The sequence below is a fragment of the Lagopus leucura genome, unplaced genomic scaffold (assembly GCF_019238085.1).
Source record: "Lagopus leucura isolate 7727_CA_CO unplaced genomic scaffold, USGS_WTPT01 Super-Scaffold_100015, whole genome shotgun sequence".
In the NCBI taxonomy this organism is placed as follows: Eukaryota; Metazoa; Chordata; class Aves; order Galliformes; family Phasianidae; genus Lagopus; species Lagopus leucura.
The window spans coordinates 6,554,634-6,571,202 of NW_024962269.1; positions in this window are offsets into that span (position 1 = coordinate 6,554,634).

Sequence of the window (16,569 nt, forward strand, 5' to 3'; positions counted from 1 at the left end):
CTCAAGAAGAACTAAAAATTCAGTAAGTAAACTTTATAGATATACAGTAAGCAGAAATGGAACACAGCTGAGGTGCATGGAAGAAGTTTTCACTATTCTTGGCTATTTGATCTTGAAATCTTCTGTGGGTGGTTTTCTTTTCCTTGCATCTGAGTGAGGCATGTGTCTGATAAGAGGGTTTTGTTGGTTCTGATTGTTGCTTATATAGGGGAAAGGGGATGGAAGGAAGCTTTTAAAGTCAGAGAGTGGGAGAGTTGGGAAAGAAGCTCATAAGGAAATGCTTTTGTGACATAAATTAATTGGATATGCCTACAGGTAATTTTAGAGCTTAGCAGCTGTGAAGCACCTGCCAGCAGGGGGACCTATAGATCGTGGATCTTTAACACTTGATTGAAACACTGAGAAAATTCTGGGTACTGTTATGCACTCTTCTCTGCAAAAGGTGTTTCAGTGAGGGATAAGAGGGTTCCACAGAAAAGAATTCCATATATCTAAGTGAAAACTGTATTAATCCCCATCCTTAAAACTGCAACTTGATGCTTAATGGCTATGTTTAATAGAAGGGCAAGCTGTGCATGTAGTTCATAGAAAAATAGAATATAGAATATTTTACAGGATCAGTGGCTGAAATTTACTGATAATTTTGAGGAGCTCGTAAGAGTAGTAGAAAACTGTTGGAGACCCATTCTTGAGTCTTAGAATCCTTTCCTCAGCAGTATTTCAGCAGTACTTCAGGAAGGATATAGGGAAGAATCTGCTGCTTGTTATGAATCTTCAAATATGAGTGCCCCGTAACAGCATCTGAAGCAGTTTAACTAAAGTTTAACTAAACAGTTTGTAAAAGTGAAATTTTAAATAGACCGGCTTCGCACAAATATAACTGTTGGATTATGCAGTTCTAGTAAGTCTTCATTTTTCTACGTAAAACATTGTAGCCTCCCTCTCTTACTAGTAGCTGATTCTAGATATTGTCAGTTTACACCCAGTTAAGACTGACAATTTCATACAGACTATAAAGCTTCAGACTTAATTTCCTTGCAAGTAATTGCTTGTAGTGGTTTGCTTGTATTTATTCTGCAGATGTTTCCTCAGTGTGCAACAGTCAGCAGGACAGTGGCTCAAAGTCTCTCTGCACTGGTGTTTCAGTTCATTTCAGCTGTTTGCTTTGATAGCAAACCATGCTACGCTTCTCTTCCTATTACAGAGCAACTTAAGAGCATGCAAACTGGGGTCATCTTTGATGCAAATAAATCAGGCAGCGTACTCAAGATCTGTGTCTCATGCATACCAACTTTAAGTGGGATTTCAAATAGCATAAAGTGCTTAGATCTAAAGTGAACCCTTTTGAAATGTATGTAGCGTGGATCAACTCTACCAATTACTTTTCTTTTTTGTAATAACTGCTTCTGTTGGACTATAGTGTTTTCTTATGTTGGCGTGGCCTAAAAGGAACACAGAACCTTTTGACAAATAAAATAGTTGTATTTGCTTTTTTTGAATGTGAGAGTATCTTTGCTGGACAGGGACTAAAGTACTTAAAATAGGATGAGAGCTGTCTCTGACTGCACATCAGATTCCTTTAATAGATCTCATGCTGAAGGAGTTCATACGACTATTTCAACACTGCCTTCAAATGGTGGACTTCATTATGAAATAATAAATTAACATCTGAGCTGTAGAATAAGAAGTCATTTGTAATACTATTGTAAAAGTGGTCACCTTTGTGTAGAACTTATTCTAAGAACCACAAAAATAAATGCACCTTTTTTGTTCCTCAGTTACATTCCTTTTGAAGAATTAATCCAAAGTAGGTAGATATTACTGAATGTACTACATACATGGCATGGACAAACCTTGATACAGAGAGTTGTCTTGTTCCCTTGAAAGTCCATCAATTCTTTTCCACAACAGCAGAAGTACAAATATGCTAAAATATGCACTGCCTATAGTTACCTTTTTCAGCCATTTCTAGGGTTTGAGTCAGTAGGTGGAGGATTGGTGTGGCGGGGAAGTTCCATCACACCTAGCATGTAGATGTCATGGAGGAGCCATTTGGAGCTTCTACAGTGCGCTTTTGGTGTTGTGATTTCAGCAAAGATGTGGTCAACTCTCATCCAGCTCAGGAGTTCTCTCCCTATTTGTGGACAGTATGTACTATTTTCTTGTAGCTATTTATACAATGTGAACGTGTGAGGCAAGGTACTCTCTGTGCTGCCCAATTGACTGTACAATAAGGGTTTCTGCTTCCTGAATAATCTATAATTATTTGAATTGGGATTTTTCTTTCAGAAGAATAATGATCTGAAATTAAATCTTGGACCATGTCCTGCTCTGGGCTTTTAATTGCAGTCTGACATGATTTGGAAAAATAACTTGCTAGTTCTTGTACCTTTCAAAAAGGGTCTCGTTGTTGCTTAGGAACTAACATAATGTCTATGAAAAGTACTATCCACATTAGACAGTAAAAGAGTTTCATTTGGAACATACACCTTCTGAAGCAGAATGTCAGTGCATGTATGCCATCTAAAAGAAGTACAGAGAGAAACAAACTTCTGCAGTGTTGGTAAGGCTCTGTATTACTGCCTCTCTACCTCAAAAGTTCCCTTAGAACAGCAGAAGCTCTGATTGTACTCAAAACCCGAAAATGAGTTGTAGGCTAGACAAGAGAATGTTTTCTCCAGCATGCTTTCCATCATACCTGTTTTGAGAGTGCAAAAGTAGACCTATATAGAGTTGCTTTGGTTTATATATATATATTTTTTTTGCATATAAGTATTATCAATTTGCTGTCACTGCTAGGCAGGTATCTTTGTTTGTCGTTTGGCAGATTGAAGGCAGCTCTTTGTGCCACAATTACATCTCTGCTGTGATACTTCTGTTGCTAGCATGTACTTTAACCCACATAAGCAGAAAGTTAGTTGATGCAGAAGGCACTGCTGTGTAAGGAAAGTAACTTCAGTTCTTGACTTTTGGCTAGAAATATCAACTATTCTCTCAAAGTATGTAAATTAACCTGGAAGAAAATTTCTCTATGTTTCTGAGGAAAAAGCAGGATTAAGAAGAATGTATGAATACTTTCAAACCATTTACCTTTCAGATAACTTTCAGATAGCACTTCCCCACAGCAAAAGCTAACAAAGCTAGAGCAAGTCATGAGAGAACAAACCATTTCCAGACTTGTTTCACTTCATGATTTTTTTTAACTTCTCTAATAAATTCAGTTTTTCCCTCCTGTGACAATGAAACCTGGAAATGCTGGTTTTTCCAAATTTGCTGACAAACGTTAGCTCCAGCTGTTAACTTGCTATTTGTCTTTAACAGTTTGTCAGTATCCATTCTCTTCTGTGTATCATACCTTAACTTTGTCATGCTTCGCATCTTTATTTGAGGTGTAGTGAATGGAGCAAAATTCAATCCACTCTGAAGTGAAATCAGAGACCACAGAGGCAATGGATGTGTTTTCTTTTTTCTTTTAGAAATAACCAGAGCTTGTATTTAAAAGAACTAAAAAGTTATAATACTTGATGCGGTAGAAGCACTGGAGGTTTGAATGAAGTGGAAAGTTTCTAAGGATTACTATTCAGCAAGAATGTTGTACTTGCTTTTTTAAAAAGAAACTTTGTAGAAAAATGTCCGTATATTTAATAGTTTATTCTTTTAATGCTAAGAATTTGGTTTAAAATCTGCAGATCTTCCAATCAAAAAATCTATTTAGATACTGACAACGTATCATCCATACAAAGCTAATTACAGAAAGTAATTACAGAAAGTAATCAGCTGAAAGTATACTTACTCCACAAAAACAAAATTAAAAATTGCACACACGTTTCTGTAATGTCCTATTCACACAGTCTGAAGAAAATACAGCATATGAATTAAAAAATTACCTGTGTCCTCCTCTGGATTTTGAGTGAAGAGTGCTATCTTTCTTACTGATGATCTTCTTTTAAAGATCTGAGTAGGTTTTCTGGTGATCCCTCTCTGTGGCATCTTTTATGCAGGTGCTTCTTGTTGCTAAGAGATCAGTTGCTTAGAGATGGGAGTTTGTTTTTTGTAATAGATCAGGGGCCATTGCTATTGAAAAGAGAATTTTGTAATTTTACCTCTAGAGCTCAGTGTATCAGCTGCCAGCAGTAGAGATACACGTGTCTAGAACTGATTAGAATTGTGACTGGATCGCAAAGCAGAAAAGTAAAGTTTAATCATAATTGAAGACTTTAAATACCAAGGAAATAGATGTGGCATTTAAATGGAGATGCAACTATCAGAAATGATGCTAATTTTTTGCCTTGTGCATTTAAATCTATTAATGATTTCTAACAGAAAGGAAGAGAAGTTTAAGTATTTCATTCTGATATTGAGGTGGCCATCACTGTAGATAACATTTCATGAGATGCCATCCTGCATCAACACTACAAAGATTGTAATGGCTATCCTCCATATCTGTGTGTAGACTGTTTCCTTTATATTCCCAGCTGCCCTAGTAACACTTCAGAATTAATATGCATACTGAAGGCTGGATTCTCTGCTTTGTAGAGCTGTAGCTTTTGTCAGCTGGAATAAATGTAGTGTATGAAGATTAAATGTTTCTAAGAACTGCATTAAAGAGTTGCAGGAAGCAGAAATAAAGAACAGAGTTCAACAGAAAAGGATGGTGATGTGACTAAAAGATGAGACTAACTCAGAAGTATGAATAAGGTAGTTGTGTCTGATACTGGTTTGAAACACCAACAGAAAGTTTGAATTGAGGGTCTCAATTTATGCTACAACAAATTCTTACTCAGCTGCCTCTTCTGTGAAGTTTACTTCTATGATTTCCAATGGAGTGTTTTGAGAAATAGGTCAAAATCATCTTTTTGCTCAGTGCTGCCAAGTTAAGAAAGCCCAGTTACTCAGAGCTGCTTTCAGCAAGACCGAGTCATGTCCTGTGGTGTGAAGATGTTATTCATCCTTGTCTCTTGCTGTCAGGCCAAGTAAACACTTCTCATAAAGTGTTTTCATTCTCTTTATGGACTCATTCAAGGCTTTAGCATCAGCGTTTAAGAGAAATAAGTGAAATAAATCCTAGCGCTTTTAGTCAGAAGGCCCATCAAGTGGGTAGAAGAGACTTAATTCTAAGCAGCTGTGATCTCACTTGGAACAAAGGTATTTAAGATTTATGCACAATAGTTCTTGTGATAGAATATTTTTAACTCAGGAGAAGCTTGGAAGAGGCCTAGAGTTTTGATGAATGTGAAATCTCTGCTGAGAAGCCTTTCTAAAATAAATAAATAAATAATGAATGCAGACATTTTGGAGAATAAGGACTGAATTCATTGGGAAATGCTTCCGGCATGACTGCAACCTCATTGAAGTTACACAGCTTATACAATCAGAAGTCAAAATAATTGCAGTCTGAAAACTGAACTCTTGCTCATTTTCCATGTACACACACCCTTCCATATCTATTTGTTATGCAGAGACTTGTTTGCAGACTCATTTCACTGTATAATTTTCTTGGAATCAAAAGTACAAGCAGAAATGGTCAGAACTTTAGTGAGCAATTCTATTGTGTCTTGTATTTAGAGCTGATCACAATTCTGTGCATTAGAGTTCAGTCATTATCTTATGTTCTAGGAGTGTTTGTTAAAATCTATTTCTTTGATTTCCAAAGGAGATGACAGCTGTTTTCAATTTTTAAGCCTGCTTAAAAATTCAGGGAAAGTCAGGCATTAATATATATATATAATTTGGTTTTAACAAGATAATTCTATGTTCTTACTACTTGTAAACTATGTTTTAGCAGAACTAGATCTTGAGGCTGATTTTGATCTATTTTGTGGTATATTACTTACAGATTGTTAATGTGGACAAACTAATATGAATTGTCAGTTTTGAACAGGATGGGTTATTCTATGGATACCAAATGAAAAGAGCTTTATGTACCAGCAAAAGAAGGTTACCAAAGAGAGTTCCAGTCCTTTCCTGTGGCTTCAAATAGACTTATTCATTGCAGTGTTGCTTTGGCTTTAGTAACTAAGAAAAATAACTTGTGCTGAACTTGCTTATTTGTTTTATAAGACGTTATGTCAGTCTGTAGCATTAGAGAATACCACAGCTATTGGAAAAACTGCTCTGGAAGGTATTACCTTCATATTGCTAAATCATAGTAATAACAAGAAAAAAAAGAAGATTAGCTCAATTTAGAAGCACATATATCCCTAGATATTCTTTATTATATACGCAAATAGCAAGAATAAACCACCTAATTCTTCATATTATTTATAAAAACCTCAGAATGAAATGCTTGGTAAAGCAAGAAGTAAATATAAGGAATGTGAAACCATTATAGATTCTTTCTTCGTTAGCATGAGTTGTTTGAGGTTTAAGGGAGTCAAAGATCTAGCTAGTTTCCCACACAATGGAATTATTGATTCCTCGTACCTTAATCATTTGTTTAATCAAAACGACTCATTTCTAAAAATGGAACATTTTAGTAATGTTTTGTTGGGTCTCCTTCTGTCAAAGCTTTATATCTACTTGGTGACGAAAAGAATTTGTTCATGAATTGTAGTTTGGCAGCAATGCGACAGTCTAATTGGTCATGAAGAGAGCATGAGAAAGGTTAAATAATGTAAAAATGCTTGTTTACATTCAGACTGGTTTTTCTCAAGACTGACTTCTGTGGGATATATCTTTAAATCAAATATTATTTCCATATGCCAGAGAAAATGGATTTCAGTTCTTTCAAGCCAAAGAATTCCTGGAACTCTGTATAATGCAACCAGAATGATTGGACTTGCTGTTCACTACAAAGATCTATAGTTAAATACTGCAAATTCTTCAGTGCCTGAGTAGGCATTCAGTGAATTAACAAAGTTCTGTTTTATACAATAAAAATAAGGCTTTTTTCCCTCCCTAAATATTTTACAATAGACTTTTGTGAAAAGAGGATGCAAAATGCTCTCCATGGTTGAGCAGGGGAGTTCACATCCTTGCCAGGGACCCTGTGGCTCACGTGATAACATTGGTTAGAATGTTGCTTTAATAAAATGGGATCAAATCAGATCTAGCAACAGCATAGAAAGAAAATCAGTTAAATCAGTGAAGACAAAAATACTATGTACAAAATTACAAAATTTCAGTACTGTGAAACTAGTAGGATTGAGTAAGGCTTAGGGCTTAATTTTTTTTATGGCCTGATGATCCCATTCCAGTTAGTAGGGCATGAGGTAAACGTTGTCCTTACAGCAGGGCTGAATGGTCTCTGGTACATCTGTCCCTAATCTGCTGCATGTGATTCAGGGTAGAAGGAGACAGAGATGTCTGTATGGATGCAGACTGTGATTGCATGGCTGAAGAACCATCTAGCTCAGTGCTGCACCTTGAAGAGTGGCCCAAACCATTGGCTAGATGAAGAGTATCGGCAGTAGGCAAATACAGGTGTAATACTTCCCTCTCCTTTTCCCCCCACCATCCATGCGTTTGCAGTAGTGGCTGTCTGTCTTTTGTAGGCTCTGCAGGAAGAATGATGCACTCTTTTTATCGAGGCATTTTGCTTAGGCCTTTTCTCTTAACTTCTCATATATACTGCTTTCCTGTTATCCTAAACAAGTTAATCATCAAATACTACTAATAGAGCTAAGACTACTGTGAGTGTCTGTGTAATCAGATGCTTCATCTATTTCTGTCTAATGGAAAAGCTGTGGGGATATCTCATGCTCAACCTGTGAAGTTCTCTACTTGGTGAAGAAGTTTGGCTTCCATCACGTATCTCTGCCTCTTTAAATGGCAAAAAGAAGGCTTGTGCATGAGTGTGCTCTAACACTGCTGTGCATAGCTGCTGAGCAGATGAGGTGGCTGCTATTGCATCATTACATTACATGTCATGATCAAACAGTGCATTGTTCTTAAAGCAGTCTTCCACACGCTTCTCCTAGCTGCAGGATATGTCCTCAGAACCTAAGTTCTTTAAAAGTGTTTAAACAGTCTGAAAGAAAGAGACACTTTGGGAAGAACTCATCATTCCTTCAAGTACAGTCAGAAAGCTGCTCTGTACTGTTTTGAAATAGATGCAAGTCTTTGGAGATGATGACCTTGAAGGTGGTTTGTTGGTTTTTTGAAGTATTTTATTTGTTGTGTCTGTCTGGAACAAATGCAGGAAAAAACCTCACTAGGAAAAGTACTATTTATGACTGCTGCTTCTTCAGGAGCCACTTGCATTTGGACTCTGTTGGTGTTTGTATGCTCCGTGCTTTACCAAAACCATTCCTTCTGTGAAGACTACATATGTGTGTAGCTGCACTGGGGCAGTGGGCTTTTAGGGTTGTTGCAGCCCCAAACTCGTAATGCTAAGCCTATAGGAGTGGCTGCACACGCAAGGTAGTGGCTTTGCTGCATAAATATTTTAGTCGCTGATCAAGATGTGTAATTCACTGTGGCAGTGTATAAAACCAGTATGCTGTTACAAGGGAACTGTCTACCTGCATGACTTAGGGCCAAGTAGATGCACTGGGCTTGAAACAACTTACTTGAAACAGAAGCAAAAAATATATTATTGCAGGATTACATTGCTGTTGCCTTTTGGAATCGACGTTAGCTTATATCAAGCATTGCTCTTGCCTGACAAGAGGATGTAAACCTTGTAAAAATGTAAGCTGCATTTTTTCAGTAACTTCCTTCCAAGTCACTTTTCTCATTCTGTCCACATCAGAACTGATAAAACAGCGTTAAAAAACAGCCAGTGTAAGTCAAAATGGAAAGAGTTAACAACATTCTGAGAGACTAATAGGAGAAAAACATCCATAAGTTCAGATCTTCAGACTATGATAGGCTTACACTTGTTAATTCAAGAAGTGCAGCTGGTTGTGAAGATGGGAACAATGTGTTCTGGTCGCACACAGAAGTGGCTGTAATGAAGTATTACAGGAACAAGTCGTGGATGTGTCATCTCAAACAAACTCTGAATCTACTCTCTGGGCATCTACAGTTCCTTGCTGCTTATTAGCTGTTCAGCTTAGCTACTTTTTTTTCCTACTCCTGAGTTGGAATTACAGCTGGCCAAGAAAAAAGGAAGAGGTGCATGAAAACTTTGCCCCTTCTGGATGTGCTGGAACTAGGAAGCGCTGTCTCAGATTTTTTTTCTCTCTGCCCGTGGACTGACTGCAATAAAGGTGATAGAGAGCTTGAACTTGAAAGGACCAAGGAAGACTGAGTACATTCTGTGGATCTTAAACCATTTTCCCCTGTTTTAATTTCTTTGAAGTAACGCTTACGCTTTCCAAGTATTTCTTGTTATTCACAAGGAGTTGAAGTTTGGGGTTATCTGCCTCCCTGAGCTTTCTTTGTACTTTAATTCCAGCCACTTGGCCTGTTTTTAAAGGAGAAAGATAGGATTGGAACCTTGCAGGACTCCTGAGATCTAGGGCCTTGTTGTTTGGCCAGATAAGCACTGTGTTCTGTAAGGGGCCGGCACTGCTCTCCTACTCACTGGGATCCCTCCAGGCATGGTAGGACACACTGGTCTGTTAGGGCTGCTGGACTCCCAACTTCTCCCTTCAGCAGCTTGAACGGACTGGCTGTCTTTCAGTGCCACTTATAGGAAAGCACTCCTGACTTTCTCGGGCAAATTTTTGTTATTTGATTATTATAGTCGTACTCTGTCATACTGTTGCTGTATCACACAGAATCCTTTCCAGTGGTCATTTGCATAAATTATAGGAAGTTTTAAGCATTTTTATTTTTAACAGCTAGAGACAATTTCCACCAAAATTTAAAGCAAGCAACCAACCAACCAACCTCCCCCCCTCCAAAAAAACCCAACGGAAAGTGAGTTAAACTTTTGCTAAGTGGAAATGTAGCCAAACCTCTTGTGCCTGCAGTGCCAGCAGTGGAAGCAGACATTTTAAGAGTGCTTATGGAACAGAACAGTTCCAGCACTGAAGGTACTGTAGGTATTTCTGTAATGGAATATAAATACGCAGTACTTAAGTTTAGCTTGTAAAGAAGGTACAAAGCAATCAGCTGAAAATGTGACCGATCGCTTCTAGTTGTTCTGAATCCTTTTAACTGCTCCTTCAAGTGCTGCTGCTTATTTTGCTAATGGTACCAATTGCTCTGTGAAGAGAGCTGCCCTGACTGCATGAGCCCTGAAGTGGGCAGGATTCAGAGTGTTCTCTGTCCCTAACTTCTTTCTCAGTCCTGCTCTGCTTGAAGGCTTGACAGATTTGCAAAAGTAGGTTCTGTGCATGGGATGCATTGTTTGTGCAAGAAGATGGATTTTCAGAAAGTGTGTTCTACTGCTACATTCTTGCATGTATCTGTCAAAGTTATGGAGACTTTCGTGACCCATCAGTTTCTCTTAAAATGCTGTGATACCTTTTAGTTTTTTTCTCTTCTTTCCTTTCCCTTTCCTTCCCTTCTCTAATTCTACTCTCTTCCCCTTTTCTCCCTTTTTTCTTTTTGCATTCTTTTGGCAAATAGAAGTAGATGTTTTGAAGTGGTCTATGAGAAATAATAGTATTGTAAACCATAAAGGATGTGAATGAAGCTAAGTTAAAGCTAAGTAGAATTTCAGGTTGGAAATTCTGCTTTAAAATAATTCTGACTGAGTTGAAATACATTGTTCTAAGTTCTGTATTACCTCGTAATTACCTTGTGCACCTTGTAAGGCCTGAAGCCAGTTTTGTGGAATCACAGCCTCGTGCTATGCAGCACTGCAGTTGTTGCGGTTGTCTTCAGAAGGAGCTGCTAGCAAAAGCAAAACAGTTGTGTGTGGTCATGGACCAAACAACTGTAATTACTCTTTGGCTTTGGGCTCTGTGGGACTCCATTGTGTGACTCAGAATATTTCCCAAATGCCGTGATCTTTAAAATTATTTTGGGCCTTAAAGTTTTGTGAGGTAAGTATGCTTAATCTGTGTCCTTTCTAATAAACCATGAAATGCAGACAAAGCAGAAATTATCATAGACTGCAAAGGTCAGACTTCTGAATCATCTGTGATTATGTTGAGGCTCTACAGTGAAACATTAATGCTTCCGTTACGTGTCTGTTCACTGCTGGTGTCTGCACACCGATATATACATTGCTTTCGTTGTGAAGTGCAGGATGTGAATGCAGGGCCCTGGGTCAGTGTCAGTAGTGCTGCTTGGTGAGGCAAAAAGTCAATGTTGCATCTTGTAGAGCCGATGTGTTTTAAGAAGAAGAAGAAAAAAAAAAAAAAATAAAGAGGGCACGCTTGTAAGAAATAGGATTTTATTGATGTAAACTAGTTTATGTAGAAACAGTGCAAAACTTTCCAAGTGCCAGTGCAAAAATAACCATAACCAAGTGCTAATAAAGGTGGGGAATCAAAGAAACAGCTGGAAGAGCTGAATGTTTGGGGCATTCTTGTTTCTGATGTGATTTCTCTTTATGTACCTTCAGGAGAAAAAAAAAAATTCAATAAAGGACAAGTAATAAAAAAGTGCATTGGGATTTACAAAGTGCTTCTGAGGGGAACGAAGGAAAACAAAGAGAGAACTTTTTTTTTTTAGAGCTGTCTATCATTGTTGACATAAATATCCAAATCAAAACAAAATAAATAGTGTTGCTGTGCCAGTTTCCTTTATTTATCCTGAGATTAAGTCCATGTTTTTTTTTTTTTTTTTTTTTAACTGTAAGTGCTGGTTCCGAATGACAACTGATAGCTATGCTAGGCTCTCTGGTTCCTTGTCTATGGAAACTCTGCATTAGCATAATACTGGCTAAAAGGCCCTCTGGTAGAAAAAGCTGTACAGCAGAAAGGTTGGTGGTCAGCTGCCCAAATCTGCTGTTCCATTGCCTGCCATGGAAAATGTACCTCTCAGTACCATGTCTGACTGCAATGGAGGATACTGTTAGAGCTGATGGTTGCTGCCAGCCTCTTCCTGACAAGGAGACCTCTGTGCCCGCCAGGCAGCGCAGCACCCAGCCCATCAAAACTCTGATTAAATTGCTTTTTTTTAAAAAGTTTTTCTGACTCAATCTTGTTTACTTAGAAATGCCATTCCTCAGGTTACGCTTTGTGGCATTTCTCATCGCTTCGTGGTATCTTCAGATGGTTTCTTTTTTTCTGTGGAGACCAGGAATAAAAATTCAGACAGTGCGATGTGAGAGGATTCTTCCCAGACACAGAATGTGCCAAATTGCTGTAGACGTGGGCAGGAGCCACAATGCCTGTAAAGGCGCTGAGCATTCTGCCAGTGCCCCCTCCATCCTGTATTCCCAGAACAATTTGAATGTTGTGTCACAGCCATGTGCCATTTTGAGATCTGCACAGACTGCTTTTTGCTTCTTCTGAAAATGAAGGAGTGCACGGCTTTGTATCGGGGTGGCTGTGGGGGTGATGTGCCCTCTCCTCCCTCAGCTACACTCAGTGCCTTTTACAGCTTCTTCCAAAGTAAGGCAAAATATTCAAAATAGTGTTATGAGTGTACATTCTGTGCCTAAATTACACAGCAGCTTTCCTGAAAATGGTATGCTTAGAAGATTCATGTTTAAAAACTCCTTGAAGTGTAATAAATCTAAGAATAAAAAACTAATAAAGCGTTCTGCCTCGGTCTTCTTTTCTTGTTTTCCACTCCTGTTGTGTGCTGCCTGGAGATGAGATGATAAGACCTTTGAAACAGAGATGATCTTTTATGAAATGTGTCTGAATAAGATCTATCCTAATATGCCGAGCTCCCAGAGAGGTAATATTGCTGTGGGTACACTGTCCATTAACTTCAGACACATATGTCTGAGCTTGCTTTATTAGCAGGAGAGGTAAAGCAATCTTTCCTGGAATGGGGTTCATCTTGTTCCACAGGTGGAAGGCTGCTTGGCAACTCAGCCCCCACCTCCCTTTGTAAGAGGCACTGGATGAATTTGTTAAGCCATGTAGTGCTAGTTGTCTCTCTTGGCTTTATGGGGAATCTTAGGGTGTGTCCTTACAGCATGTATCGCAGTACATCCAATGAATAAGTGCTCAGATAAGAAAATGTGGTTTTAATTTCCAGTGGGTTATAATGGTAGATAAATAGAATGACAGAATGTCGCGAGGAAACTATGAAGAACACTGATTGTATTCAGTCCTTTGAGTGAAAGTTAGTGAGAGACACAGGCAGCTGTAATCAGCTTTTGCTAAGGTTGCACTGTGTATAGTGCTAAGAAGTCAGAGGGATGGATGCAATGTACACATAGTGTAGTGCAGAAAGGAAATCTCTGAAGCAAAGAGGAAGCTTTAAGGCTGCTCTGCTTCATTTGCTGCTATTTTTGTTCATTTAATCTGATATCCTTAGGCCGCTGTGGTGTATCCACACTGCTTCCATGGCAAATCCATGGGAAGTGGCTGAGGTGAGTGCCCATAGTTTGCAGCTCAGAACTGGAGTTACTGCTGGGAGATGTGTTATTGGAATACCTTTAGCAGATGTTTTGTGTGTTGCTTTCAATCTAGACAAAAGTTGGGTTTGACAGTTGGTTTGGTAATAAATATTCAGTATTTAATTCCTGAACTACTGATTCCTCCAGTAGCATTTATTGCCTTCAGATTGCAGTGCTATGATGAGGATGTGACAGATCTGTTGAGTCACTTACCGTTTGTCATGCATTTCTTCAGTTGCTTTTATTCCTCTAGTTTAAATTAGCAATGAACGATTGTAGCAATGGTGCTTGAATTGCTCTGTGCGACTTTGCTCCTCAAGTCATCTCCTCTGTGATTCAGCTTTGGTCATTATAGCATACTTAGGCGTTCTGAGCGCTTTTCTGGGAAAGCCATCTTTAGCAGCCAATGGCTGTTGCACAGCAAGGAGCTGCGCTGCTGGCACCATCGGGTCGTGCTCTCTGTGCTGCACTGCTTGCCGAGACTTGTGCATTTTGTTCTGGATGTTAAAGGTCAGCCTGGCTGACCTAGTAAGAGGTTGATTTTCATTGGTCCTTAGTTTGCTTTGATCATTGTCTAGATATTCCAAAATATACCAGGACTCCATTGTATACGTGTATTTATTTTTACAACTCTGTATTAAAGTAGAAGTCCCCTAAAATCAGGGGTTCTAATTAAGGTATATGTTGCTGATGCCTTAAAGGACTTTATATCCTTGTGCCGCATGAATACACAACACAAACTTAAAGGGGCTGGGTTATAGATCCAGCTTTTTTAGCTAGTAATCTAAGAATCATCTAGCAATTCCATGCTGGGTTTTTTGTCTTTTTTTTTAAACTATTATATAAAATACTGCTTCAAGTTGTTAACTGTATCTAATTAAATACTATTTGTTCAGCCTAAGATTAATTTCACTTACAATCATAGAACAGTTTGGGTTGGAATGAACCTTAAAGAATTTCATCCTTAATCCAGCCCCTCTATCACAGTGGTATTGGGGGCTATATCATGAACATACTTCTATCTACTATTTTATGTATAATTCATTTGCCTCTTACTCTTAAAAATAACTTTTTTCTTTTCATTTTTCCCCCTCCTTTAAAGGGAAGCTTGTGTATCCAATATGCTACAATGCGTATGGAATGTAGGTGCAGAGTTTGTTTGAGCAGAATGCATTCTGGCAGCCATCACTGATGTGAGCCTGAGGCTATTCTGCAGGACAAGGTTAAACATGAAGTTTGGTGCAGAGTATGGATGCTACAGTGAAACAGTGTTTGCTTCAGTGCCAAAACTGAATTGCAACCATGATTTGAATGGAGGAATTCTATAGCTGCTTGGCTGCCAGTGTGTTGCATGATTTGAGCAGTGATAGCAGAGATGAGGAGAAAAGGGCATTATAGCATTTGTGTTTCTATTCTTCTGGAATATATCCATGCTGGGCATATAGCTGCAGCAGTTACCAGTACCCAGTGTCTCAGAGGAATATTATGGAATATCAGTTATCATGGGAGGCTATGAAAGGTTTTTTTTTTTTTTTTTTTTTTTTTTTTTTTTTTTTTTTTAAAGTAGGTGAGGGAAAGAGGTGAACTTCTTTCTAATGGTACTCATACAGATTATGGTCTGTTTTAGCATCATTTTAATGTCATAATTGGAGGAAGTTTGGTTGTCTATCTAGTGGAGTATCACCTCAGAACTCAGTCCATCTTTCAGCATTAGTTATTCAAGTGAAAGCAGTGTGCCAATCTGCAGTGTGCTTCATCTTGGGAGAGCTGCTTAAAGAGATGACATTTCAGTTATGACAATTTTTGCAAAGTAAAACATCAGTGGGAGCATTATTTCAGTGTGACACCTCTGAATACATTGTCTGCCTCAGAATAATCAAGTGATATTCTTTATTACACACAGAGCATGTCATTTGGATGCAAAAATATCTCGTGGTAAAGCAATGTTTTATCTTCTAACAATTTATTTCAGCTGTGTGACTGAACTGGAATTGTGCAAAGAATAAATGTGATGTTGTACCTGCAGTCTGCAGGCAATACATTGATAGTTTTGTTCTACTTCCCATGTGGGCTGGGCTGATGTACATCAGTGCTGTATGCCATGCTTCCTGCAGGTCAGGTGTGATGCATGCTTACTGTAGGACATGCTTTAAGAATGACATCTTCCTGAAGTGCCACCAAATAATTCAGCTGCTGCTTGTTGGCATCTATCTGACCTACCTGGAAAAAAGGGCCAAATGAATATAAGAGATAATTGTTCTCTTATGCTGGTGTAGATTATTACTGAGTGTACTTTTTCAGTTTTTATCAGCAGCTTTCTCAAACTTTCATTCTGCTTTGCTGTTCATCGTGGAGAAAGAACAGAGGAATCAAGAATGGAGCTGTGCTGCAGCTGGTGACAGTGGATGGACCAAGAGTTTGGGTGTGTTGTACTGGGATGGGACACATAGAGGGAGATGAAAAATCAAAGCCCTGAAGTGGGAGTACTAGAGGATGGGGGGATGTGGAGGCATTCAGATGGAGTGAAGTTCTGTTTAAGGTCTCAGACAAAAATGCTTTAGTTTGCTGCTATGACAGATTCTAACCAGTTTTATAATATCTGTGACATGATAAACAAAGCTTGCTTAGGAAATAATGACTTAGGAGAAGTTCTGTGTAAGGTTGTATTTCTTTTTCTTTTTCCCTTCACAAGTTTAATAGAAACAAAACTTAAATATGTGCTTCATATGTACTACAATTCCATCCCTATAGGGTTAATGTTTTTTCAATAGCCAAGTTAAATTTTAAGCATTGTAACCAATTAATTAAGGGGTTAGGTTCCTGATTTTGTTTTATAAGATATGGAAAGCTGAAAAACACACTGTGCCGTGGAAGAAGATGAGCACAAATGGGTTTGAGATGGTGCAACCTGTTGCTAAATCCTAAGTTAGGATATTTGCAGTGTGAGCTACCAGAGATGTCTGCTATCCTGTATTACAGTGCAAATGAGACTAGCAAGACTGCATGGTGCTGGTCCTTTCTTGAGAGAGATAAGCAGGTTGGTGAGCCCTACTCCTTTGGACATGAGGTAATTTTCTTGTCTCCTGTCTCCTTTACGGAATGAGATGGAATGATGCTCCTCCATGCAGGGGACCAGGCATTCAGATGCTGAATTTCCTGAGATCAATTTGAAATAGCAACAGTGAGAAAAAGCACAGCTGTCTGTCTTC